The sequence below is a fragment of the Callospermophilus lateralis genome, chromosome 5 (genome assembly GCF_048772815.1).
Source record: "Callospermophilus lateralis isolate mCalLat2 chromosome 5, mCalLat2.hap1, whole genome shotgun sequence".
NCBI classification, from domain to species: domain Eukaryota; kingdom Metazoa; phylum Chordata; class Mammalia; order Rodentia; family Sciuridae; genus Callospermophilus; species Callospermophilus lateralis.
The window spans coordinates 89,452,318-89,479,713 of NC_135309.1; the positions used below are offsets into that span (position 1 = coordinate 89,452,318).

At 34.6% G+C, this 27,396-nt stretch overlaps 1 long non-coding RNA gene across 1 annotated transcript in view; it reads right to left on the reverse strand.

The window, feature by feature from the left end:
* Positions 1–27,396, reverse strand: part of LOC143399884 (uncharacterized) — a 322,203-nt gene that overhangs the window by 78,967 nt on the left and 215,840 nt on the right. The window contains exon 2 of the long non-coding RNA XR_013091444.1: positions 1,317–1,433. This is a non-coding gene — a long non-coding RNA (uncharacterized LOC143399884). The remainder of the gene's footprint in view (positions 1–1,316; positions 1,434–27,396) is intronic.

A 27,396-nucleotide genomic window follows, 5' to 3' on the forward strand; every position in this document is an offset into this window, starting at 1 on the left:
CACAGTATGAATGTATGTTAGAATAATAGAATTGATTGAAGATAGGGGCACCAGGAAGAAATAAGTTGATTTTTGTCATCTATTGAAATAAATTGCAAGTGGATTACCTGGGATAAAATAAGGAGTAGTTACTGTTATTGTCTTTGAGACATATTTTTTAGATTTAATTTAATCTTCTGCATGCACTTTTCCATTGCTACTTCTTAAGACATATCCCCCAAGGCTAGAAAAGACTACAAGACTACATAGACTCATGGACACCTTAATTACCCATACAGTCATTCAATAAATACTTAATGAAAAAATGAATAAATACCAATAAATATTAACATATAATAAATAAGTAAATATCAATAAACATTAATAAATAAATATTAAGTTTTCAACTTAATATTCCATGCAAGCATAAAAACAATTTTTTAAAATTTCACAATTTAAAAAAAATTCAGGAAAGTCATTTTAGAGAGTACAAGTTCTGTAGTGAGAAGACTTGTGCTAGATATCCAGTTAGCTTCTAACTGCTAAGCAAGCCTCTAACATTCAGCTCTTCCATCTCTAAAATGGGTTTAATATTATGTAAAAACCTAATATAATAGTTAGAAATAGTATCTTTGAATTTTCAAACACAGCATCTGGCATATGTGACTTTGGTGTTGATAATGGTGACTTTTCCCTAAGAATTAGTGCTACTGAGCTACTTATTTCCATACTTTCTCTTGTTCCATTCTTTTCTTTCACATGATCCTAGTATGTTCTTATTATTTTGCTTGACATAATTTCCCAGAATGAAAGAGTACCATATTCAGAAGGAGTAAGAGAACACACTACAAAGTAAAACATAAATGCAATTTGGGGGGAATATTACTTAACTGCAATGTTTGTAGCTTTACTAATATCTTCCCTTTATCCACCAAGATTCTTGGATTGTAAGAAACAGAGAGTGGAATCATTTACTGAGTGAATTTATTGGAAAGATATGAGATAATTCATAGAACTTTAGGAAATGCTTCATAATTAGACTGAGAAGAATAAGAATAAGAATCGGGCTGCCTTTTGGAGCAGTGTAGAGGAACAAAGAGAGTGTCTTAGGGCAGTGGGGCCAGAAGGTTCCAACTCTAATCATTCTAAGCATCCTAGAATAGGATGATGACTGAATGAAGGATGGACATCATTCTGAATTGAAGGGATACTAGTTGTTTTATGTGACTTTAATATTTTTCTGTGTCTCTCTGATTGAAAAATGATGAAAGCCCACACTATGCACCACTTAACCTGTGTTAGTAATGCTTCTAAAGACTTTGCAAGCATTAACTCACTTAATCCTTCAACAGTTTTATGAGGTAAGCAATTCTCAGAAAAACACGGAAGTCTCATGGGTATAGCTTGAGCCACGTGGTCAATGCATTGGGCAAGGAGTACCTCATTTGATAGTCCTAGAAGACAAAATGGAACAAAAATAAGTTAGGGCAATTTTACCAAAAGAAGGCTTAAATGAGGGTAGGCAGACAAAATCTATTTTTACATTTGATAATCCATTTTATATTTGTATATTTGATAAGATCCACATGCCTGCCGCTGAATAAAGATAATCTTTATTTCTGATGAGCAAAATATTTTCAATTGGTGGCATACAATGACTAGAATTTAGAAAGTTCAGAAATAAAATGTGTCTTCTTCTGAAAGTGAAGCTATATTCTGTCTCCCATTCTATATGTGGATAGGAATACTATAACAGTACTTAAAATAAATATGTGATTGCACACTGATGCCAATTATTAACAAAGTGAAAAATCATATGTATTTAGGAAAAATATACTTAACATGTAAATTCAGTCAAATTTAACTTGTCTGACTCCAGTGAGTCTAGGCATCACAGAAGAGAGGAAATTCTTCCTCAATTACCCCAGGATTAGTGAGATAAACATTCTCCCAATCTTTCTCCCAATCTCTTATAAGCCCCTAGTAAAATAATTCTTTCATTGAATTGCTTGAATCAACAAGATTTCCATTGCTAGAAAGAAAAAAAAAAAAGAAAAAGAAAAACATTTCATTATTCTGAATGCTTCCATTTTCAAGAAATAGTTCTTATGTTTGACCTGGGGGGGTGGGGGGAGGAAGTAGTTACTGCCACTATATCATATAATATATTATTATCATATGAGACTCCTTGTAGAGGTTAGAGGCCATTCCTTATTCATCCTTATGTCTACTGAGTCTCTGAGAATTGCAGACAAAATTTATTTTATTAATTAAGTAATAAATATTTGATCTTATTTTAAGAGTAGTCCAAATTTTTTTTCTGTTGCAGACCTTATTATCAGTATTTGCATTTGAAGTACCTAGCATAGAAATATGAAGAAATCCCATATGCAACAAAAATATTAAAGTCACATAAAACAACTAGTATCCCTTCAGTTCAGAATGATGTCCATCCTTTACTCAGTCATCAGCTATTCTATGAAAATCTGTTATGGTCAACAGGCTAATGTTAAAAGAACTGGAAATGTAAATCAGAGCACAGGAGTCTCACATCCTTTACTCTTAGATTTCCACTGAAATGTTCAGAAGTACTAAAAGACAAGAAAAAAACACCTCTGAATTTATAAGCTAAGCATACAACCTCCACACACAAAAACTAAGAAAAGTTTCAGCTATAAGTAAAGTAAATCAGATAAAAAGCAAATAAAACCAGTCACTAAGGCACAACTCTCATATTCTCCAGGACATAGTTTCCTATTTGGAATGATAAGATGCTATGGTTGGAGGCGCTAAGACAGCAGAGTGAAAATATGCCCCTTTGGCTTTGTTTTGCTCCGGCTGAGCTCTAGTATTTGGAGGGAGTGTTTTTTGAAGTTCCTGAATTCTTACAGGTCATAGGATGCAGTAAGAGTGCGGTTGTGAAAGCAGCTGGGCTCAGCTGTAGGTTGTGTAAGGCCTGAGGCAAGCTGGTTAAGGAAGAGGCAGTAGACAAAACTGGACTTAGAAACCCGACACCTGCAAAGCAGCTTCACCTAATATGGGGAGAAAACCCACACAGTCAACATTCCACTGTTGGTGTACCCAGGGTCCACCTTCCTTCTTTCTCCCCACAGGCTGTGGGAGGCAAATCTGTGAACTGAGGACATTTTTGATAATCAACTGGAGTCGAGCTCCACAGAAGAAAGCAGAAGTCTAAACTACCCAAAAGGTAGCCCACTGCTCCCTCAAAAAATACTGGAGATGGGGCTTTGAAAATATTCTATGGTATAAAAAACAATGCACCATTCAAGATTTTAAACAGGAAAACTTAAAAGTTATTCACTAGATAGGAAATAGAGGTAAATAGTAGAATCATGTGTCTCATGTTCCCATAAAATTATGAAAATGTGCACTATTAAAAGATAAAATGAGGCTTTACTTACTAAAAAGAAGTTTGCTTGAGTAAAAGATAGCAAATATAAAAGGGGAAGGTAAAGAGACAAAAAGTAAAGTATTATAACTCTAATCTAGAATGGAGGCAGTAAAGATAGAACTGACACTGCAGAAAATGAAATTAGTGGCATGAAGAATAAACTTAAAAGGTTCTTTCAGAATGCAGAGAAAAAAGAGCAAAGATTTAAAGATGAGAAAAAGAATGATACAAGTATATTATATAAATAATAAAAATCCAATGTCATTAAATAGTATGCCAGACAATACCAGAAGAAAATGAGACAGAAGCAATAACTGAAGATATAAGAAAATTATAAGATGTTAGAATAAAAAGACTTCATAATATGGCATATTAGTGAAAAGAGTCTTTTGAAGTTTTAATATTTCAGGGTAAATGATGAATACTATATGCATCCAAGCAGAAAAAAAAAGAAAAAATTAAGGTAGAAATCGAATACAATTTATATAAGGAAAAAAATCTCTGTAGTATGGTGATATTTTATAAGAATAAAAGTAAAGAGACAAGAAAGAATGTCATACTCCTATTAACTCTGGGGTCAAAATGAACTCAAATATCCTTTTAAAAGACAATTTAAAAATAAACATCAAGCCAGGCGTGATGGATCGTATAGCTCCAAAGGCTGAGGCAGGAAGATCACAAGTTTAAAGCCAGCCCTCAGCAACTTTGTGAGGCCTTGTGCACCTTAGTGAGACCCTGTCTCAAAACCAAAAACATTAAAAAAAAAAAAAAATGGAGATGTGGCTCTGTGGTTGAGTGCCTCTGGCTTCAAACCCTGGTATATTCCCCCCAAAAAATAAAATAAAATAAACATCAATAGAAAAGAAGAAAAGGATCATTCTAGGCAATTTAGAAAACAAAACTGAAATAAAGAAATAGTAGTCACTTAGCACTTATTTTGTACCAGGTACTGTTTAAATGAACTAAATATTTACATATGTTTACATATAAATCATATTAGTATATGTTAACTAGTCAATAAATGTATCAAAACTTTAATATCACCAATAATTAAAGAAATAGAAATTAAAACTATAATGAGGCTATCTGGCTGGTGACGACTACAATATTATTGATAGCCAGAGGTGCTGGAAGGTGTGGAATTCTCTCACACGTGCTGATGGAAGTGTAAATGACATAACCAATTTGGAAGGAAGCCCAGTAAACTTAGGAAAACTTAACATGCCCATCTCCAGTGACCCCCCAAACAATTCTGTATTTAGAATACACATTAAATAAATCATAAGGTTGCCACAAGAGGAGGCACACACAATCATTTCCAATCATTTCCATTTACATTATGTACAAATCATTGAAACTTTGCAGGGAATTGGAAGTTTTCAAATTATTAATACCACCCTCATAGGTTAGAAAAGAATATAAAACTCTTAGACACCACTTTACGAATTAACATAGCTCTAATTTTTATATTAGATAAAATTAGAGCACAGAAGTACCAAAAAAAGCTGAAGACCACCTTTGAATAAAGATTCATGTAAGTAAAAAATCTAGCACAGACAAGCCACACAATATCAACCCCAATACAGAGGTTCTGGGATGCCTCGTCATTGCGGAACCCTCTCTCAGTTCATATTCCGTCTCCTTGTAGAACTAGCTTGCTTAGGACCACCTCAGCTCCTCGCAATGATGTGTAACCCCCATGTGGACAGACCTCAAGCCATTTTAACTGCTATGGAACATTAGTGATTTGAAATCATTAAAAGGAAGAGAACTGTACCAGGCATGGTAGCACATACCTGTAATCCCAGCTACTTGGGAGGCTGAGGCAGGAGGATCACAAATATGAGGCCAGCCTAGACAATTACATCTGGAGATATAATTCACTGGAAGAGCACTGGCCTAGCATGTGTGTAGCCCAGGGTTCAATCTGTACCAACACACACACACACACACACACACACACACACACACACACCCCTAGCTTCATTACTGAAGCTTCTGAAGCTTCTCATTCTGGGATCCTTCTCTTTGAGAAATGCTAACAGAGCTATAATTCAAGATCTCAAACAAAACAATGAACAGACTAGAAGAGTCAGAAGATATTACTTCTTACTTGAGGAAAAGGGATTAGGAAAAAGGTGGTACTGAGCTGTTTCTGCAAAGACAGGGTTTGGACATTCTTCATCCTTCACTACATGTGGAGAGGAATTGAACATCTTATGTTATTTCATAGATGAAGAATAAAAACCATGGTCCAATTACTCATGATAGTAATAAATACATTGTCTAATTTAAGGCTGCCAGATAAAATACAGACCACTCAGTTAAATTTGAATATTAGACTAATTTTGAGTATAACTATGTCTGAAATATGTAAGAGTTAGGAGAAACCACCTTAGGGCCAGGAGTACATTAAGGGAAAGTTCAGCAAGAATGCCTTCCACATGAATTTTGAATATGCATAGAGTGCATTCTTTTGCCTTTCCTCCATTCTTTCTTTACCCCTCAACCTTCTTAAAAATTCAGAGGGATTCACTGCAAATGCCCATCCAACCATATTTCAGACACAGTAACTAACACTGAACAGAGAAAAGGGACAGACTTCAGGGTCCTGAGGAAGACAGTCCTGCAGAAGCAAGTGTCAGTTGTGAGCCTTGCTCCTGTTTTTACCAGGGCACAGCATGCCTCAAGCTCTGAGAACTGGCTGCTTCACAGGAGGCCAACCCGAGGAGCAATATAGCCAGCATAGCGGCAGAAAATCCAAAAGCCTGGAAAAGACAGCCATTTTTCCTAGACACACCACTGAAGTGTGAGTTTTAAAAGGAAAATAGAGCTGACCATTATGGCATTTGGGATTTCCACAAAACCGTTTCCTAAGACGGCTGTGATAAATATTTCCCGAGAGGAAGCAAATCCAAAAGCAGCCACAGTATAGCTCCCGTGGTTAAGAAAGTAGAGTCTGAAGTTAGACAGAGCTTGGTGTGAATTCCAGCTCCACCCATTGTGAGCTGAGTGACCTTGAGCAGAAAGTTCATCCTTCTGCAGACTCAGTTTCTGTTGTGTAAAACTGGGAATAATTATAAAGTAATAAAAATTAATCAATAGTTATATATTAACAAAACAATTATTTATAAACGAATTATTTACAAAATAATGAAAATAATTAATAAATAATAATTATAAAGTAATTATAAAAATACATAGTGCCTGAATCACAATAGTTACTCAACAGAAGATAATCATTATAATATACTGATATACTTTTGATATTATCCAAAAGCAAAAGAAATTGCAAGAATGGTTAACTTTCACAGCATTTCTCAATACTCCTGGAAGAAATCAAGGTGCTTGTGGTCAAGAATCAGGGTCCCCATGGTCTAGGATTAGTTCCATCTCTGGACAGCTCTGATGTCTCCCCAGTGCCAGGATCATTCCCAGAGGAGTGAGCTGGGAAGGGGTGGGGTGGATATGCTCCAGCAACTGAGTGACTTCAAAATAGAAGGATTTTCAGTGGCAAGGAATTTCTCAGATCCAAGAAGATACTTGAGAACTCTCTTTTCCCAGAGGAAAGAAACTAGTTCATGTGCTCTTAACCCAATGAGGCTTACGGTCATAGTAGAGGGAGAAAGAAGATAGTTGGCCTTAATTAGCTCCAAAAAAAGCCCAGAACTCCTGGGATTAATCCAAAATCAAACAAACCTTCTAGTGGAGAGATCCAAGCTCCCAAATTTCAGCATTAGTAAAATGAAGCCAAATGTAGGACAGCGTCTGAACGATTCCCATAAAACTAACATTTACATGTTTTAAGAACTAAAGTTATCTTTGCCACAATTCCTTTGTATGGGAAAGGCTCAGCCATCACAAGACAGTAAGCTCTATGAAGGGATGGACTATGTTCACCCTTTCTACTTCTATATGCTCAGGGAATATCAGAATGGCTCTCATGTAGTTGGTAATAAATAAATTTTGATTTAACAGAATTGTTCAAGATCAGTAACGGGAACTGGGTTTGAACCTTGATTTGACTCTAAAAGTGATAGTCACACTGCCTGCCAAGGCAGACACAGCCCAGAAACAATCCCAAGACATGCTCCTACCGTCCCTAAAGTTCTCCTGGAGTCCACCAAGATGAAGGAGGAAAACCACTTGGAAGAGCACCCTTTAGAGAATTCATGAATATAAAAATTATGGCAGATGCTAGTTTTTCCCAATTCTGTTTTGCTAAAAATCTTTAATTAATTCAGGTGATAAATTTCCCATTTAAATATATTCACCTCCTAAAAAATTTGATATCTTAATTATGATAATGATTTTATAGATGTACCCATGTCAAAACTCATCAAACTGTACAATTTATATACATAATTTTTTTGTAAATAAACTATATGTCAATAAATAGTGTGGTAAAACACACACAGGCATGTAACATACACTGCCTGGACTTTCTGGTGATCCACTTCTGGCCAAAAATATGTGTACATATATCTACTGAAGAGGGCTCCCATCAAAGTTATCATATAGCTGAGGGGGAAAAGAAAGACTTGCGTGGAATGAATATTTTATCTTCTGAAAATCTCTTTTCTTTCAGCCTCGAGATAAAACAAACATTTTGAGAGAATGAAGACAAACGCTCCAAGCTAATGCTGATGAAACAAAAAGGTAGAAAGCACCTCAGTCCTTGATGGCACTGGAGGAGCTACATCAACTTTTTGGCCTGTCTACATTCTGACTTCTTGTTTTGTGAGTGGCTTCTTGTTTTATGAGGAAAAAAGAAAAGGCCCTATTTAGTTGTCTTGATATAGTATGATTTCCTCATATGTTACAACTGGCAATAACTGAATGACATTATTCTCATGCAAATTATAAGGCAGATAACACTATACCATTCCTCAAAAGTCTTAGTTGTTGCTGAGTAAAATTCAAAGTTTCTCCAGGCTCATCTCCCACTATAGCCTACCGGGACCACTTACTTCCAGCCCCAGCTAGTTGTGCAAGCAATGCATTTTAAGATTAATGCTGTTGTCTTAACCGGATATATTTTTTCATCTAGAAACTTTTACAAATCATGGAAGATTCGAATAATTTTCTTAGTACAAAGCCAATGAAAAGCTTGAGAAGAAAATTTACACCTCCTGAACATAAGTCAGGTGCTCTTTGCCTTAATAACCACTTCCAAAGCAAAAAAATCAAGTGGTCTGGTAAGGAATCTGATTTACTCTTGATTTTTACTTAACCTCTAAGCTCTCACTTAAAAAAATGATTAATAAATTGTGATTTTGAGTGGGATATGTTAGGATGGAAAAGCTCATTTATAACAGCAGCATAAGAAAAACTAAAATTTTAAGAAAATTGTGTCTTCCTTTTCTATAGTGTCTGTTTATACACAGAGATATAGAGTTGGTTTTATATTTGTAATAGAACATACATGTAAATTTGTTATGTTGTCTCACAGAGTAGAAACTATAAAGGCTGATATGCTTGCTGTGTGGTAGCTAAAACTTCAAGTTATTGGCCAAAATATTTTGTTTCCAGAGCTACTGATTTTAAAACTAGGAGAAAGTAATTAAACCTTCCAGTTTATCCATCTGTCAAAGAAGGAGAATATTACATTTGCCATCTGTCCAATTTTCAGGTACAGCTGATATTGATGAAAGGATCTAAACCAATATGAGGCTTTTATGTCAACTCATTTGAAAGGGTTGATTGGTATTGAAAGCTCTGCAAATCAATTTTTGTTTATTGATTTTGTTTTTTTGAAATGATTTAAAGATATAAAAAGTAATATAACAGAAGTTAATTGCAGGCTACACAGATCTAACAGATGTTAATATTACTCCATCTTTGCTCCATGTTTACTGACTCTTTTAATAAAGAATTTAAGTACATCTAAAGCTATAATCCCATCCCTGGGCCTTTCCTTCTCTTTTTATGAAGATGAGGCCGGAAACTTTAGGGAATCAATTCTATGCAAGACTGTATGATTTTACAATATTTGTACATATGAAATATATATGGTATTATTTTAGATTTTGCACTTCATTTATTTGTTATCATACATAAATATCATTTAGCAATTTGCCTTTTCTATTGACTATTTTGTGTTTCACATTTATTCATATGGATACATGAAAACTGATGCAAGTGCTTCATTTTATTCTCAAATAGCAATAACCCAATTTACTCATTCCCTTACCAGTAGGAAGTTAGGTTAGGTTGTTTCCCCCTTTTTGTTTTAAAATTCCAAGTAATGCTACATAAATATTTATGTATACATATGCAAGTGTTTCTCTAAAATATGCAACTGTATTTTAAAGGAGAATTATTATGCACTTTTGTATATTTTTCAAAAAGCCTGTAGAAATTTTGACTCAAACTGTGCTAAATTTCTTCATACTTTGAGGGAAATTTAACATTTTTTTATCTTCTATTCATGAACATGGTATGTTTCCTTAAATTGCTTAGGAGATAATCTCTTTTATGTCTTTAAATAAAGTTTCATAGTTTCATGCATGAAGAAAAATTTTTGTGAGATTTTTTTCCCTAGTTACTTTATAGTTTTTCTCTCCTATCTCCCTACTCCCCTCCCTTTCTCTTTGATTACTTTTTAAAAAATTATATTTTTTAATATATTGCATTTCTGCAAGGTCTGCAAGTTTGTGCTGTTAGACATAGCACTATTGAATTTTTTAATATTGAATTTTTATTTTTTGGTAAAGCGGAGTGAACCCAGAGGCACTTTACCACCTAGATACATCCCCAGTGCCCCCCATCACCCAGCACTTTCTCTTTTTTTTGATTTTGAGACAGGGTCTTGCTAAGTTGCCCATACTGGCCTGGAATTTGCAATCCTTCTGCCTCAGTCCCCAAGTTGCTGTGATTATAAGCATGTGCCACTGCACCTGGCTAAACACTATAAATTCTAAATATTCTTTTTTCAATAGATTTTCTTGTATTTTTCAAACATCCTAACTATTAGATTACCATGAATTTTTTTTTCTCAGACGAACATATTTTTGTATAAGAACAATGTGACTTTCTATCCCTGCATCACTTTTTTTTCCCATGTCTTCATTCATGTACTTAGGGTAACGATATCCATCTCATTCCACTGTCTTTCCTACCCTCATGCCTCCTCCCTAATCCTCCCTCCCCTTTGCCTTATCTAGAGTTCCTCTAAACCTCCCATGCTCCCTCCACCATTCCCATTATGAATCAGCATCCTTGTATCAGAGAAAACATTCAGCATTTGGTTTTTGGGGATTGGCTAACTTCACTTAGCATTACATTTTCCAACTCCATCCATTTACCTGCAAATGCCATGATTTTATTCTCTTTTAATGCTGAAATATTCTGTTGTATACATATACCACATTTTCTTTCTCCATTTATTTACTGAAGGGCATCTAGGTTGGTTTTACAATTTAGCTATTGTGAATTGTGCTACTATAAACATTGATGTGGCTGTATCCTGGTAGTACTTATTTATTTTCCTATCTTATTTTGCTTTCTGGGACTTCAGTAACATATAATAAAAATTGTGATCATACACATCTTTCTACTCTGTATCAATGTTCTCTAATTTACTTGCATAAGAACCACGTTGTGACATTTTTTTACATTGTAGATTTCTGGTTTCCATAACCCCCATTCTCCAAAGATGGTAACTCATAAGGTTTTGGTAGAACTGATAAATTTGATAAATTTTCATTTTCAATAAATATCCTTTCTGTAATATTCTGATATGAGTTGGTCCCCAAATAACACCTTGGTAAGTGTTTCTCTAAAAGTATACATCTAAAGTGGATTGTATTCTACTCTAAATCTCTGATTTATTTTAGCCCTTTTATCACCAACATATGCTATATTTTCTTTAAAGCACCATAGTCCTATTAGCATCCCCTACTTTCCATTTATCTAACTCTGATCAGTAACAAGAGTTTAGACATCACTTGTAATTGGGATTGATTGTCATATACCAGATCCCTATTTTACGTTACCTTCTGGTTATCTCTTCTGTTCTGACATCCACTGTTATAGTATGGTATATTTTGGTGGTAATAGGATATAAATAACTGGGTCACTTCCAGCAATATGCATTTTTTCTTTCTTCCTTTAATGTTTCATTTCTAGTCTAATCATTTGTATTCCACAATGAAACTGATAAATCATAAAGTACTACCCAATGTCATTGTTTTCATGTTGTTATATCACAATTATTTTAATAGCATAATTAAGATATAACTTAAACCATGAACTTTACCTTTTAAGTGCATTTAAATGTGCAATTCAAAGTAGTTAAGAGTTGGGCAACATCATCATAATGTACTGTTAAACATTTCCATCATCCTAGAAAGAATTCTCATACCCATTAGAAGTTACTTCTAACTCTTTGCTCTTTCTCTCCTACAAACCCTAGTCAACCATTAGTTTATTTTTTATCTCTATAAATTTGTTTATTCTATATTTTTGTATTAATGGAATCATAAAATATGTGATCTCTCATGATTGGCTTCTTTCACTCAGAATAATGATTTTTAAATTCATCCATGTTTTAGCACATATCAATACTTCATTGCTTCTTATTGCCAAACTCCATTCTATTGTATGGCCAAACAGCATTCTGTTTACTTATCAGTTCTTGGGTAGTTGGCTTGTTTTCACTTTTTGGCTATTATGACTTAGACTTCTATGAAAACTTATGTACATTTTTTAGACATCTGTTTTCAATTCTCTTGTGTATATTCCTCAAATAATTGCTGGGTCATACAATAACTCTATGTATAATATTTTGAAAAACTGCCAAATTGTTCCAGATGCAGCATTTAACATCCCCACCAACAAGGTGTTAGGGTTTAATTTTCTTCATAACCTGTCAGCACTTGTTATTCGTTTTGATTATAGTTACTCTTGTGAATGTGACTTAGTACCTTACTATGGTTTTGATTTGCATTTTCTTAATGGCTAATGATTTTGAGGGTATTTTCATGTCCTCATTGGTCATCTGTATATCTTTTTTGGATAAATGTCTACTCTCATCCTAAGCCAATTTTTAAAAGCAGGGTTGTCTTTTCAATAAGAAGTTCTTTATATAGTCTGGGTACCAGCACATTTTCAGACATACATTTATAAATACCGTCTCCCAGTCTTTCACCTGCGTTTTCACTGTGTTGATGTTGTACTTTGAAAAGCAAAAGTTCTCAATTTGGTCAAAGACCAAATTATCTTGAAGAGAAATGATCTTCTCTTTTATTACTTATGCTTTTGGAGCTATATCTAAGAAATCATTGCTTAACCCAAGATAGTGAAAATTTACTTCTGTGTTTTCTTCTAGAAGTTTTTATAGCCACAATTATTTTTATAGATGTGAATGAATAGAAAGTGAGACTTAAAGTGGTATAATCAGAGTGCTATCAAGGGGAAAAGTTCAATTATTTAATTTTACAGATAATAATTATTAAGATTATGGGGTAGTTTAGGAGTATTAATACAAATGAGTAATAAAATGATAGAAGACAGTATCCAACAAAGAGAGAGAACAAAGTCCTGGTATCATCAGGTCTGACATTTCATGGATCTTCCCTCTCAGGCCCAATAATGGCTGAATAGCCAGCATCAGCTCTTGCTGTCCAGGAAGGAGAAGAATCAGACAATCCAATTTTTTTTTTTTTTTTATAACAGAGGAAACATGGGTGAGGATAAAAGAAGAATTTATTGAGGGTCTGTCAGAGTATCTTTACAAGAGAAACAAATAATTAACTCTTATCAAAGGGATTCTAAGTCCAGTTTTCTCCTTCACATTTCATACATTATGAAAGAAGAAATGTTTCCTACTAATTCAGAAAATAGATTGCTTGAGTGAAAAATAGGGCACACTGAATTGACCCATTATGTCTTCCTTTCAAATCACAAAACAGAATAATCATGCACAATGTTCACTCTAAACAACTTGATGTGCTGAACTATTCATTCAATAAAGTTAGGACTCTGTACATATTCATTCTATAAACAACTCCCCTGCAGTACTGCCATGGTTACCAGGCTCAGAAAAGTACCACTGTTTAACATCTGCATCTCTCTACTTCCCCAAGCTACCTTATCTTTATATTGCAGCCATTGTCTTGGAAATTGTATATCTTTTTCCAAGCTGTGAAAGAAAGCATGATGGTAGGCATTGATGATAGAAAGCAAACACAGTCACAACATAAGTGTAAAATGTGCAGGATCATTTGATGGCTTAGTAGAAAACAAATGTCTTCTAAGGACTTGATAGAAAAGAGAAAAGTGTCCTTCATATGTAGCATCCTTCATATAACAAATTAGAAGTCATCTTAGAACATGATTTGTGTTTGTGATACCTGATTATTTGATAGAGAACTTTCCAACATTCTTTTATGTTAAATTTTTGGAAGGTCATCCATTTTCACCTGAGTGGAATGATTTGGTAGGTCCTTTCTTAGAGTTAGGTAATAATAACCTGAAATTTTAGTCTTCTCAACCCAAGAATTCTATGTTGCCACAAAATGATTATTTACCAATCAGGTAAAGTTTCTGTCATGGAAAAATAATTGGTAAATCCAGGACCATAACTCAACTTTTCAAATAACTTTGGTAGAGGACTTCCTGTGTTTTGAGTTATTACCTACATATTTTATTAACTCTTTTTGCTAAATACTTATTTACAGTTTTTCAATTTTTACATAATTTTATTTACTTGTTCCTTAAAACAATTTACAAGAAAGGAATTTGAGGTTTTCAAATACAATCAACTTGGCAAGCATAATGACACATTAAATTCACTCAATAGTCTTATAACTCAAAATGGTTATCTCTCCTTCTCAAATCAAGACTTTCAATATGAAAATTAATCATCCCATAATCCTGGACTTATTTTGTCAAGCCCTTCTATGTAAAGATAGGTTATAAAATTTATGAACGTTCCTTTAGCCAAAAGTATTGCAAATGTGGGCAGTATTCTAGAGGACAAACACAATTTCCTTTTTCACTTAAAAATAGGTTTACTCAAGACAAGAACCCATTTATTCATGCAGAGATGAATGTGGTGATAGAACAGGACACAAGATATGAGAAAAAAAATTGAACAAAATGTAAGAAGGCCTAAATTCCAACTGAGACTATAGTACAATAATACTATGTCTTTTATAAACTTGGGCAGATTAATTTCTCAAGATGTATCAATCAGGAATGTTCAGACATATGAGTTACAGAACAACTGACTAAGGACTAACTTAAGAAGTTTAAGATCATTAGTTGGCCACATAAGAAGCAATCCAGAGACACGATGATCCAGATTTGGCATAGTGGCTGGTTACCACCATAAAGGAACCAAGCTCTTTCCCTTCTCCTGTTCTGTTGTCTCTCTTTCTTGCCACCTCATACCAAGATAGCTAAGCTCTAGGCATCTCATTCCCATTCAAAGGTACAAAGCCAGGGAAGCTAAAAAATATTTTCATGAAGTTATTTTCTCTTGTTAATAGCAAAGTGATCCACCAGATTTCCCTTTTATATTACTGATCAACACTTGACTAAGATCACAAGATCAACCTTTGTACATGTATACCTGAGAGTATAGGAAAGTGAGCACCAAGTTTATCAAGCTTCTACCAGGGAAGAGACACACAAGAAGAGAACCTCCTGGCTTTGACCCTCAATTGTGGAAGTTGGGTAAACTCACTCATCTCTCGGGTATAGCTTCAGGCTAGTATATAATCTTTAAAAAATAAAAAAGTAACAACAACAACAAAGTAAGATAACTTTTTACTTTTTTTTAAAGGAACCTCTCTCTGATTCAAACTTCCTGTGATGGCACTTTGTGCTCTTTTCTAAAAAGAAAAACAAGACAAAACAAACTTCCTCTATCCATGATTCTGAATTTCTAAAGTGACCAGTCTCTCCCCTCCCCTAACTAGAAAATAACCTTCTGAGTCTTCCAGACACTGAGTCATTCAATTCAACTTTGATGGTGCTCCATCTATTTTTGAGGTTTAGCCATCATGGTTTAAAGAACATTGACTGTCTGTGGACACTTTGGATATTTTTCCTAGCACCTCTCTGAGTTTATGTGTTACTAAATTTAAATGGAAAAATTAAAGATGTAAAAGGCTAAGTAAGTAATTATTTTGAAAAAAAAGCATGAGTGATCGTCTTTTTAAATAAAAAAATCCAAAGAATTCATAATGCGTTGCATTTGTCCAACTGACATTCCATTTGTGGTATCTCATAATTCCATGTAATATTACAATGTACCTCTACTTCGTTTTTAAAGAAAATTACACAGCTGCCCCTTATTATTAAAAGCACCCTCTTCCTCACTCCCTGAATAAATGTGTGTTCTGAAATTAAAACAAGACACTACATGAGAACCACTTGGAAGCCAGAATGTCGCCAGCTTTATATGCCAGATGTGATTATAGAGCAACAGTGGACAGTGCTGCAATCAGCCTATTGGTTAGCCAGAAACTGTGGACACCCAGAAGAGATTCAGTCTGAATACATGGCCCTTGGTGCGTTTAAACCTACCATGAAAAAAAAAAAAAAATGCTTGTTTTACGAAGATACTCTATGGGAATATTTAGCTGTTACATTGTAAATGCTGTTATTTTGGTTTCTAAAAATGTCATGACAGGAAATGATTTGAGGGAGGACTTGCCAAGATGGCTGTTAGGTAGAAGGAAGGGGGAAAGAAGCTAAACCTCGAAAACAAGAAGTTAGAAAAGGTGAAAACATGAATATAATTTGCAATAAAATGGATTCTTGGGCTCTCAAATAAACTTGACTTGTTCCCCCTCTATTTGCTTACTCCCAGAAAGCTGGCTATGTTTGATGAGGGCAATTCTACTGCTTATTGTCACAAAGGTTAGAAGATCCTGCTCTTCTGATTCTGTATCAGTCACCAGGATGAGACAGCTGACAAAGGAAGGCATCCAGTTAATATGGTGCCAGGAATCAGTCCCCCACTCCCAGGTCCCAGCAACTATAGTCAGCAGGCAGTTGAGGACTTCTGGAAAAGATTTCTGCAGGTTCAGAAAAAATGATGTTCAGGTTGTGCTTTCTTCTCTGTGTCTGAGAAGTGCAGGTAAGAGTAGGGCTGGTTAGAAAGCAGCTAGTTAGTGCTGTTGGGAGGGGGCCCTTCCTCAAAGGGATGCTCACAGAAGAGGCTTAGTACCTGAAGAGCTTTGGAAATTTAGATTTTTAGAAACAGACAAAGGAAGGAAGGAAGGAAAGTAGAAAGAAGGGAGGGGAAATGAGGACAGGAAACTAAACGGATTTTGCTTCCTAAATTGGTTCAAGTATGGAGTCTCTGGTTTAGCCAACTTACTTCTTATAGATGATATTCATGGGTGCTTTTAGTAGTAATGTGTCGTTTACTACTGTTTCTCTTAGATCTACAAAGCATCAGAAATAATAGCTGATCCTCAAGAAAATCATCTGAGAGAGAAAAATATCTAAATATATATGTAGATATATATATATATACCTTATTAATATATATTATGTTATACATTATATATGATATATATGTAAAGTTGGTATACTATAGCTCAGCAATAAAAACTTTTCAAGAAACTTCTAACATACCTATAATTTTACTTTCACTGTTTTTCATATGAACTCAGAACCCTCCCTCTTTTTTGGCAACAGAAATAAGCTTTTTCCACCTTTTATTTTTAGACTCCCACTTAACTCTTTACGATCTAGTTTATTTTGCATGTGTTTTAAAATAAAAGTTACAATTTTAAAACTCAAACTGTTACATCTCTGTATTTCTCCATACTACACACTGCCTTGAACACAAGTACTAATGTGTATATATCATTCTAATTTTCCATAAAACTGTGTTTTTTTAACCAAAAATAGTAGACAGAAAGTGAACAGGAGGCAAAAGATGAAAAGAAGGAAGGAAGGAAGGAAGGAAGGAAGGAAGGAAGGAAGGAAGGAAGGAAAGAAGGGAGGAAGGGGGAAGGAAGAAAAGGAAAGGAGGGAGGGAGGAAAATATGGGAAGCTAGATCAATAAATATTTATTGTACACCATTCCTGGCAAATGGCACTGAGAATTACAATGCCTGTATGTCCATGTTCATGAGTGGACTAATTTTAGTTTCATGGCATACATACGATATGATTTTAAGCTTGGAGTCTGAGTAAAAGTGGAAGTAAGACAGTGGCCTCTGTGCCTTCAACATGTAAGGCCAGCAGCTTCCCTGCTTTACCCCAGCCCCCTGCATCCCCTGAGCAGTTAGAGCAGCACCTTCCTGAATGGGAGCATTTCTTCTCTTTCTTTTGTGCCTTTTCCTCTATAGAGGTACAAGTTCAAGTTTAGCACAAGTCCCACCCCTGTTCAGTTAGGGAAAAGAAAGTGCTCTTGGTTACTGATAAGGCACTCCCCACTTGGATAAGCATGCTTCATCTAATTATTTGTTCATTTATATATAAAAATTAACTTCATAAAAATATTTCAGTAAGTAGATAATCTCAACTATCAGGAAATTATACTGCAATTATCCATCATTACTGTGATGATACATACTAAATTTCAGATTTGTTTATCTTTATCTCACCTGTTCCAAAAGCATTACTTCTGAATGAGCAGATTAATAGATAATTTTTAAATTTTTTTTATTGTGTTAAAATTAAAGAACACAGAACAACTAAAGGTCAACTGATGTTTTCATATTATCATTTAAATCAAATATTTAAAAAATAAGACTATTACTTGCTTTGATTACTTCAAATAGTGAAAGAAAATTCCTTTTTTATATCCCATTTCACAATGGATGAGAGAATATAATTTAAGTATATCTGGAACATGATTTTTTATTTCTCCACTGAGTTAGTATTGATTCTTTAATTCTCTTTAGTCATTTATGATTCATCTGATGTTGGTCAATTTTTCAAATCTGTAGTGTCTCCTATAATAAAGATGCATTCCCTATCAGACAACAATTTAGATAAACGTCAAATTCACATAGAATTTCACACACCCTCTTTTGTCATTGACGACAGAATCTGTCACCATTTAGAGGCTGGATAGCATAAATGCAATTGCTTGAGGAGTCTTTAAAACCAAATTTCTGTTTCCTGAGTCCCCTGTAACACAAACATCAGAGGTCAGAAACAGACAAATATCTAAAGATAGTCTGAACAATGACAGCTATGCATTTTCACAGCTATGCAGTTATTGTTCAGAAATCAAGAAAAATTTGGGACACGGTTGGTAAATGAAAAGGTTATTATTATATGGAGGAGACAGAAGAAAGAAAATGTGTAGAAAATATGTAATAGAATATATTATAGAGCTGAGATTATATGGCACTGAATGAACCTGAAAGTGTTCTAAATATATTCTTGGCTAATTTTGCTATTACTATGAGATACTTAGCATTATGACTCTATAATTACTGTCAATTACTCATTTAAATTTAAATGAATGTTGAATTTTAAAAATTTAAACAATACTAACAAGAAAATATCATGTACAATTTGGGTCACCAACTAAAACTAAAACACAATCACTAACCTCTAGGAATTTACCACATGGGAAAGAAACTACATAAATAGAAAACTAACCATAATGTAATATTTTTATGAAATGATCCTATAAAGCAGAATAAAAAGGCTTGAGATGAGAACTATCATAATAGTAAAGAGCTCTTTTTCGGTGGATTCTTGGACTTTGGCCAGATGGAAAACTTCCTTTAGGAAACCAGGTCTGGCCCACCCTGTAGATGGTAGCTCCTTTCCTTTTGCATCAGAGAGAGGAGCACATGACCCATGTGGAACCAGTTACAACACCTAATTCCCCAGGAATGACAATGGATTCAGGGAAGGGCACATAAGCCAAGTCAGTCATTTCAGACTGAATCCTGAAACTTGCATGTAAACATAACAAGACACCCCCTCTTTTCCAATTTACTCGAACCTCATGGAGAGCTTCTGGTAACCATCTTGCCATCATGCATCATTTGAAAAGGTAAATTCATATCCTGGAGCTACCATAGCAAGTCTCCATAAATTTAGAGATTTAACACAACAGAACTTCATTCTCTCATAGGTCTGGGGGCCAGAAGTTCAACATAACTTTCAGCGGATTAACCCAGGGAGTTGGACAGACCTCAATTTCCTCCATGTGCTCTGGAGATCAGTCCCTTGCATCTTCCAGCTTCTGAGGGTAGCCAGCATTTATTTGCTTGTGGCTACATCATTCCACTCTTTCCCATGTCTGTGGATCTTCCTTCCTCTGCCTCACGCTCTCTTTGTTTTTGCTTTTTGTTTGTTTTCAGTGCTTGGGGTTCTGCCTCAATCTTACAAAGATACTTACAATGGAGTATATTGGGAGCCTTCCAGGTTAATACAGAATAAGCTCCCCATGTCAAAAATCTTAACTTATTCCCATCCACAAGACTCTTTGTTCTTAAAAATACTATTCATAGGTTCCCAGTGGTTAGTATTTGATTCCTCTGGCTATCAAATTATTCAGTTTAGTGAAGGTAATATAGAGAAAAGCCAAAATTTGAGGTTGGGAGATACTGGAATATGACAACATCAATCATATGCCCGGCTGATCTTCACCCCACTTATCAGTTGTAAACCTAAAGATTTACAACTGTAAGACTCAGTATTGGTCTGAGTTTTCAGTCACTCTGACCCAAGACTGTTTTGACTGACTCCAAGACTGTCTTTTCCTGCCAGGTACTATTATGTATATTCCCTTTCTCTTTCCTTGGGTCAGAGATTACACCTGGTTTCTTTACCTTTTTATCATCATCATAAAATTTTTCTATCATCTACCCAGAATCCACTCTGCCAAGACTCATTACTTAGCTCACTACTTTTTTTCTTTGCCTAATATCTGTACATGATCATATTTTGTTATAAATCTGCTTGTTAATTTCATGAAGATAGAAAAGGTGGAAAAGTTTTAAGATTTTCAAACTGTTCTAATGATAGTTATTTTCTGGTCCATTACATTTATTAAACATGAAAATGTGAGTCCAGGACACTGTCTCTCAAGAGATAAATTCAAATACAGACAAAAAAGGAACAGAGCCAATAACACATAGGAACACCTGAGGCTGTGTTAGTTCCCAGGACTGTCATAACAAAGTGCCATAAGCTGGATGGTCCCAGTTCTGGAAACTTTTGAAAGCCTGATGTCTGAAATCAGTGTCAGCAGAGCCATGCTCCTCTCACAGACTCCAAGGAAGGATTCTTCTTACGTCTTCCTTGCTTCTGATGGTTGCTGGGAATCCTTGATATTACTTGACCTAAAGATGCATTGTTCTGACCTCTGCCCCAGGTTTTTCATGATTTTGTCCCTCGGTCTCCTTAGTATCTCCGTGCCCTTGTGTACAAATCTCCCTTTGTTTATAAGGATACCAGTCATTGGATCAGGGTCCATCTTAATCCAGTTTGATCCAATCTTAACTTGATTACATTTACAAAGACCCTATTTCCAAATATAGTCACATTTACAGGTCCAGAAATTCAAAACTGAGTGCATCATTTTAGGGAATACAAATTGACCCACATGGGCTCAGGGAGGACACCAGGGCATTCAGGTCATCCATCCTGACCCAGTGCTGCTGCTAACCATGCTGAAAATGAAATCAACTGTGATCTCCTCTGGTGAAGTATATAATTATAAATAATGACACTGGGAAGTAGAACAACCCTTCACTCTCAGTCATACTAAGAAAGGGCATCAGAGATAGTTTCTCTGCCACAGAATTACTGAAATAATGATAATTTTATTTCAAATAGATTATTAAACTCAAGGAAGAATCTAGCAAAATGGAATGTCAGATAATCTCATTAAATAGCCAACTAAGCTCAGAACCATTTAGAGACAAAATGAACCAAACAAGTAGAATCACTTCAGTTGGTCAGTTACCAGTCACCACTATTTTAAATAGCTCAGCTACATCTGAGTGATGCACTGTTCATCAAGAAATATCTTACAAAATTAACATTTAAAATAGTCAGAAGGCCTTGTTTGTATGCCAAACTGTCATTAACCAACTATAAATTGGAAAAGACCTTTAATTACTTTGAGTTTGAAACTATATATTTGCCATTGTAATATAGCTCAAACAATCAACCACAAGGCATTTGGCATTACAAGCATTTTTAAAATAGTGATAATATCCCATACCCATTGAACATTTATCCTGTGCCAGACATATATTATGTGATCCACATACAATTTCATTTATACCTCACAGTGCCTCTAAGACAGAAACACCTATTATCTCCATTTTCCATTTGTGTAAACTGAGACTTAAAGACCTTAAGTAATGTGACATACCTCCCGAATTATGTGGAAGAGCAAAGGCTCAGTTGAGTACTGTCTACCAACAGTCTAACTCTGAAGTCTAGCTGGTACCATGCCAATCAGTGCTTCACCAGTGTGCTGTCCCCACCTCCTATACTTCTTTCTCCCTAGTGTCACATTTATCAGACTATACTGAAGTGAACTTTTAACTTGTCTTTCTACACAGGTGGTTTGAATCATTTTTCATTAGATCATACACCAAAGATGATGAAAATATTAGATAAATATACAAATGTAGATTGAATCTATGAACAAATAAACTGCAAAATAGGCAACATACAAAAGGGTGCTGAATTTAGGAGTGGGGGTGACCATGGGCTGCAGAGGTTAGGAAAATCTCTGTGGGTCAGGCAGGGCCTGAGCCCAGCCTGGAAGAGGGACAGTACTTAAATGAGTAGGGAAAGTGAGAGAGGATTCTGGGAATGGAATACTATTTTAGTAAAGGTCAAATACCTAATATGGTTTTGGGGTCCTAATTCTACCTCTCCAACAGAATATTTTAGTTGCATTGTTCAATATGCCATAGCATGAATAAGAATATTACATTATTTTCACATTAGCCAGCCTGTTATGCTGGACCACCGGCATGAAATACAGCCTCCACTTCATTTTGATCTTCCAAAGACAATAATCCATTTAAAGCATAAAACTGCACTGTTATAAATCTTTTCATAATCCCCATGAACAGCTTGCATCCAACTTCAAAAACTACATTAAAAATGTTCAGTAGGGAATGATCATCAATGTTCACACATTAATTAATTAATCAAGTACAGATTACTATGCAAAAAAAGTCTATGAAATGCCAAATGACCAAATAGAATAAATTCTGAACTGTGAGTCACCTAGTATCCAAAAAATGATAGATTCAAATTTGAACCAAGGTAGTCTTTGATTTTCTGATTTTGCTAGCATTTTTAAAAAGCAAAAGTCACTTACTCTTAGTCTTTGTCATTAAAATACAACCATTCCTAAACTTTAATTATAACTGAAGAAACAAAACACCAAAAAACCCTCATCTTATTTTCTGAAATTTTATCAAAATATAATATTCACACAGAACGCAGACATGTTATAAGCAAATAACTTGAAATCTTGAGCCTTAACACATCCATACAACCAATGCCAAACTTAAAATGAGAGCATTTCAACACTCCTGCCGGCCCACCTCCTGCGTCCTCCTGCTTGGAACTCTGAGTGAACCATTCCACTCATTTCTAACACCATCAGTAAGTTTCACTTGTCTTTATATTTTATATAATAAAGGACATTTGGCATGTGTTATTTGGGGTCTGGCTTCCTCAGCTTTGTATTTCTGAGACTGACTATATTTTTGTGTGCAGTTATAGATCAGTCTCACTTTTTCCAACAATAGTTCTCAAAGTGTGGTTCAGATGTGTGACCCAGAAGTACTGTTTTCATAAATATAATCAGATATAATCTGCCTTTTTCAATGTGTTGAAAACACAAAGGCAACAGTAGATAAAATTGCTAGAACATGACCACAAATCAAGGCAACACCAACAAACTGTTCTAGTAATTTCTCTGTTATTATTCAATATTATATATTGCCAATCTACAAAACCAAGACCGAAAATGCCATTACGCTTAGGGTACTCAGTTAAAAGTATCTAGTATATGTTTATATACAAATACTTATATTTATATATTAATAATTATAACATTATATATAAATTGATATATATATTAATTTTTATTAATTCTCAACACTTGAGTATGTATCTATAAAATATTTCCTATGTGATGTAATCTTAAGCATGCACAAAGTACTGCTTCTGTATATTAAAATACAATGAATGAAAAGAAGTCATGAAGAAAAGCACTGTTTGAGTTACAAGCTAAATAAATGTGTCATGGAATGCCATTTTTTACTTAATAGTGTGACTGATGGGGAAACTACAGTTATTGAGACCCGAGTATCTGACAAACATTTTGTCAAAAATGAAATGAGTCTTTAACTTCAAGGAAAACAACAGGCAGAAATTAGATGTCCATGATACAATTTCAGCTTTTAAATAAGAATTAGAATTTTTAGGAGACTGAGGCAGAAGTCTTACAAGTTTGAGGCTAGTCTGGAATACTTAGCCAGACTCGGTCTCAAAAATAAAAGAAGAAACAGGCTGGGGATGTAGCTAAGTGGTAGAGGGCTAGCCTAGCATGTGAGAAACAGTCTGGATTCAACCCTTCTCATTGAAAGAAGGAGAAGGAGAAGGACATGAAGGAGAAGGAGAATTAAAACTTTGAAAAACATATTCATCACCATGAACTTGACAGCTTGCCAATTTAAAAGACTTTAATGTATATAATTTTTAAAAATATTATACAAGGGAATATTTGAAGAATCTGAGAAAATTAGTAAACTATTATTACCCAGATAACCAAAGCAGGATACAAATTTTGCATGAGTAAAAGATCCATTCAAAGTACAAACATAAAAAGTTTACTGACATGTTTTCAGAATTCAGATTGCAAATAACTGTTTAGAAATTATCAATTATTGCGTCTGACTCAGAGGTAGAACACTCGCCTAGCATGCATGAGGCACTGAGTTCAATCCTAAGCACCACATAAAAATAAAATAAAGATATTGTGTGTCACCAATAACTTAAAAAGAAATTTAAAAAAAGAAATTACCAATTGTCAAATTCTGGTGTACTATCAAAGGATATATCCACATTTATCCCTTAAAAAAATAAAATTGCTTATCTGTATGAGCTGGATTTTCTTAACATGTTTTAAATGAGACATGCAGCAACTGATTAAATGAAGTTGCATAGATGAGAAATCTGACTATCTTCTCATAAGCCAAAGGTTAATAGATTTCAAAAATGTAAAACAATGCATCTATTTCTCATGGCATTTTGAATTTGGAAAATTAAGTGATTTTTTTTAAAAAAAGAATTATGTCAGCATGCGAAAGTTTATTTTTAAAATTGGTCTGTAAATAAATATTTTTAAAACTTGTTTTAAGTTATAATATGACAAATATCAGCAGCCATAATCCTCATAATTAAAAGTCCTTTGGAATCCTCAATTTTTTAAAGGCATAAAGGGCCTTGAGACCAAAAAGTCTGAGAACGCCTGCTGTACAGTATTTCATTGTGAGCAAGGATATAATTTTAACAGTAACTTCTGTGAATATTCTTGAGATAGTATATATTTAGCTTAATTTCCTCATCTGGCCTTTCCACTTGTGGTTTCTTCTTCTCTCCAATCCTTTTGCACTGGGCCAATCAGATTATTCTCCAGTCCAGGACTTACAGTTTCTGTTACATCAGGTGCACTTTCTTCTTCCTGGCAGGAATGTTCCAGAAGGCTTTACCAGGAATGTAGAACTGTGCTGTGGCTTTAAGGATTTAGCCAAAAAGAGGTCAGAGGAGGACAGAGTAAACTAGAGTAATGTAAGCAGAAGACTTTTTCTTGGATTATGGATATGGTTTTCTGGGCTTCTCAGCTTAATATCATCATCTAACACCAAATATAGTACAATCTATTTGTGTCTCTATACCATATAAGCCTGTTTGTTTTCACCATAATGCCCATCACTCCCTGGCTCCCTGCCCCCTTGGTCTTTATGTCTTTATTTTCTTTCTTCCCTACTGCCTTCTCAGAACACGAATGCCAAGAGTGCAGAAAATTTGCTATCATGTTCATTGACTAGAACTGTTCCCTACACATTTATAGAACCCTCCTCCACCCAACAGCATCAGAATTCACATTTTTTTCTCAAAAGTACAATGGTAGACAAATTCTAGGTCATAAAACCAATCTCAACAAATGTAAAGCAATTGGAATCATACAGTGTAATTCTGAATTTAGCTAGAAATCAATAGCAGAAAGATAAAAAATACAATAATTCATGAATGAAAGGAAAATCTCAAGAGAATTAAAAAATGATAATAAGCTGCATAAAAATGAAGGTATAACATGACAATTTGTGAGACACAGCTGAAGCAGTACTGAGGGAGGAGTTTATAGCACCAAATGTTGAACTGGAACAGAGGAAAAGCCTAAAATCAATAATGCAAGCTCTCACCTCAAGATACTAGAAAAAGAAGAGAAAAATAAACTCAAAATAAATAGAAGGAAGAAAATACCACAGAGCCATAACTCAATGAATTTGTAAACAAGTACAATAGAGAAAATCAATAAAACTAAGAGACACTTTTTTAAAAAAGACCAATAAAATTGGCAAACATCTAGCAAGACTGACAAAGAAAAAGAAGAACATTCTTTGATATAATGAGAGCAACTAAGAACAGAGCAGGGAGGAAGAGCAGGAAGAAAAGATTAACATTAAACAGATACATGAGGTGGGAGGGAAAGGGAGAGAAAAAGGAAATTGCATGGTAATGGAGGGAGACCCTCATTGTTATACAAAATTACATATATGAGGGGAATGGGAAAATTAACAAGGAGAGAAATGAATTACAGTAGTTGGGGTAGAGAGAGAAGATGGGAGGGGAGGGGAGGGGAGGGGAGGGGGGATAGCAGAGGATAGGAAAGGTAGCAGAATACAACAGTTACTAATAGGGCATTATGTAAAAATGTGGATGTGTAACCGATGTGATTCTGCAATCTGTATTTGGGGTAAGATTGGGAGTTCATAACCATCTTGAATCTAATGTATGAAATATGATATGTCAAGAGCTTTATAATGGGGGCTGGGGATGTGGCTCAAGCGGTAGCGCGCTCGCCTGGCATGCGTGCGGCCTGGGTTCGATCCTCAGCACCACATACAAACAAAGATGTTGTGCCCGCCAATAACTAAAAAAAAATTTAAAAAAAAATATTAAAATTCTCTCTCTCTCTCTCTCTCTCTCTCTCTCTACCTCTCTCTCTCTTTAAAAAAAAAAGAGCTTTATAATGTTTTGAACAACCAATAAAAAAAAAAGAAATAAAACCATTTTAATGGAGATTTTATAATAAAAAAATAAAATTTATGTGGGAAAGTAAAGGAATGGAATAGCTTTTAATTTTTTAAAAAGAAGAGTAAAATTGGAGTAATCAGTCTATCTAATTTTAACACTTACTATGTAGACAAAACTATATGCTAGTGGTGTATGCACAGACATATAGATCAATGGAACAGATTAGAAAACCTAGAAATAGAACCACACAAAAATGCCCAAATGACTTTTGATGAAAGTTCAAAAGTAATTCAAAGGAAGAAAGATAGCCTTTTCAATATATAGTACTAAAGCAATTGAAAATCTATAGGAAAAATAAATAAGAGCCTTGAAGTAAACCTCACATGTTACATAAAAATTAACCCAAAATAGATCACAATTTTAATTGTAAAATGTAAAGCTACACGTGTTCCAACGTGCTAGGTATTGAAGTCTAAGCAAAGCATCCTTAGAATTGACACCCAAACCACAATCCATAAAAGAGAAAATTGATAAACTAGATTTTATCAAAGTGGAAATGTTTGCAAAAGACTGTAAAAAGAATTAAAAGACAAGCTCCAAATTGGGAGAAAAATATTTGAAAACCACATATCCAACAAAGAATTTCTAGAATGTATTTAAAAAAAAAAAACTCAAAAACTAAACAAAGAAAAAAAATCCAATTAGAAAATGTGCAAAAGACATGAAGATTCATTTATCCTCATCAAAGCATCTGTTTGCAAGAC